Source organism: Pieris brassicae, chromosome 14 (genome assembly GCF_905147105.1).
Source record: "Pieris brassicae chromosome 14, ilPieBrab1.1, whole genome shotgun sequence".
NCBI lineage: Eukaryota > Metazoa > Arthropoda > Insecta > Lepidoptera > Pieridae > Pieris > Pieris brassicae.
This window is the reverse complement of record NC_059678.1, coordinates 2,709,756-2,712,367: the sequence shown is the minus strand read 5'-3', so window position 1 is coordinate 2,712,367 and position 2,612 is coordinate 2,709,756. Positions and strand designations below refer to the sequence as shown.

The following is a 2,612-nucleotide window of genomic DNA, read 5'->3' as shown; positions in this document are numbered from 1 at the left end:
TCGGTTAAGCCAAAGTCAGTACGCCCTAAGACGATCGATTTTCCATACAAATATTAGGAATGGCATGCTGTAGTGTCACCGTAGAAGTAACTTAGACTTTTATACGGTCACCATGAAACGAAGTATAAAAGTTTAAAACACCCACGGTCACGCACACGTCGACATTTTTCCGCTCCCTTCTGCACGCACACTACGGCCGTGGACGTCGTGTTTTCATACGATCAGTCGAGTAGTGCGCAGCGGCGGTGTCCCGCGCGTTCCTAAGTTCTTTCGCGCCATTTTTGCGGGTAAATCTTATTGGAAGGTTAGTAAATGTTTTTTGTAAACGTTATTTCTGTTGTTTTTTATTTGTATAACACAAATTCAAGTTTATATTGTATCCGTAAACAATGTATTTCTCATGCATTTGTATTTTTTGAGCAATTTTTAGTGATACCAAAATACATTGATATTATTTGCAGATGGCGGCTAGGGGTTCCTATGAAGACCAACAAAAAAGACTCCAAGACTTGTTTGATGTAGTTTCTACTCCTGAGTCAAGTGAAGACCCTTTTGCTGACGATGGGGAGTATGGAAATGAACAAGATTATGAGCCATCTGGTAACGAATCGATAAGTTCTGATGATGCGATCTCAATCTCAGCAACAAGGCGTATAGGGCAAAGATCTGCTGCTTTATCTTCTGGTGAGTCCTCATCTTCTTCATCTAGCGATTCAGATGATGACAGAACTGTATGTTCTGCCAATTCCAAGACACATCGGGAAGATATTGAGACATCATTGGTACAAGCCCCTGTTTCTTTATCAATTGATACATCAACCAATGTGCCTAGTAGTGATGAACAGCCTCAGAATATGCCAATACTAACTGATGGACAGTCAACCTCGATCAACGACGAAGCTAGGGAATCAGATATACCTGTTACTGAGGAATCGTGGTCTACTACAGTTACTGACATACCAGATTTCAATTTTGATAATTCAGCCACTGGCATCACCGTAAATATTGATGATATGGAGCATGTTATAGATTTTTTTCACCTTATGTTTCCACAAAATTACGTACAATATCTAGTAGACTGTACTAACGCTTATGGACATAATCTCCTCATACCTCATACCTCATACCAGACATAGCCGCAAAACAGTATATCGTGAAACAACTTACGAAGAAATGATAAAATTCATGGGTCTCAGTCTTCTCAAGGGTCACGTAAAATGCCCTCAACAACGACAACGACAACAACAGTCTCTTTTCACTATCAAATGCGCTATATTATCATCCCGTATTCAATTATACAATGTCAGGAAGGAGATACGAGCAAATATTAAGATGTCTTTGTGCATCGGATTTGAATGCCAAAGGAGAAGATAAGGTCAGTAAATTCATTGATATGCTGACACTTACTTTTAGAAAAGTTTATAATGCAGGTGAGGAATTATCATTGGATGAATCTCTTCTACTATTTCGAGGTCGTCTACATTTCCGCCAGTATATTAAATCCAAGAAAGCCCGCTATGGTATAAAATTTTATGAATTGACTACACATGACGGTTATATGGCTGGTTGGTTGGTTATACGGCAAGGAAGTAGTAGATCCGAACATGCACGAATCTGAGTCTAAGACAGAAAAACTTGTATTGAGATTGATGCGTCCGTACTTGCTTCGCGGTCATCATCTATTCATGGATAACTTTTATAATTCTGTAAAGTTGGCTCATAAATTACTGGACTTGAAAACACATTGCACCGGTACCTTGCGCACTAATAGGAAAGACAATCCCAAACACATTACGACTAAAAAGCTAAAAAGGGACGAGCACTTCTGGTCACGCAAGAACAAAATATATGTTTCATTATGGAAGGATAAGCGTCCTGTCTTGATGATTACTACTAAGAACCATCCCTCCATCGTGGAAGTTAAAAACAGATTCGGCAAATCGAGATTGAAGCCAGTTGAAGTTGAAATTTACAACAAATATATGTCCGGTATTGATCGCTCAGATCAGATGATATCATATTACTCTTGCCCTCGAAAAACCATAAGGTGGTATAAAAAGGTGTTATTTCACTGTCTAGATATGGCAGTGTGGAATGCATTCTTTTTGTACAGAAAATATAAAAAGGATAATGCCAACACTTACCATTTTGTGCATTATAGAGAGGAATTAATCAGAGTGATGATTGACCTTAAAGATTCCAAACCAAGAGACTTGTTCAGCAACTCAAACAGCATTCATGACAGCAGGCGTTTCCGTCCAAATCAATCGTCTGCTGCACATCATGAAGCAAACGTCTCTCTAACAGCAAATGCTATGCGTGGTCACTGGCCCGAACAAATGGCAGCCCGACCAGGAACCAAAAAAAAAATCGCCTTCCTGAAATACAAAGTTTGTGCCCAAAAAGCCATTCGACGAGAAACGAGCTATCGTTGCAAAGGGTGCCCAGATAAACCCCCATTGTGCCCATCTTGCTTTGAATGTTACCACGAAAACTTATCACTCTAACTGATGATAAATAATGATAAGTGTTATTGTTGTGATAAGAAAAAACTAGCTGCTGTGTTATACTAGTTACTTTATGTTTAATTCTTAGAGATTTATGAGATTATT

General features: G+C 39.0%; 1 pseudogene; it reads left to right on the top strand.

Moving 5' to 3' along the window:
- The first annotated feature begins 426 nt into the window (after window positions 1–426).
- Window positions 427–1,374, top strand: LOC123718196 (annotated as a pseudogene).
- Window positions 1,375–2,612: the final 1,238 nt, after the last annotated feature.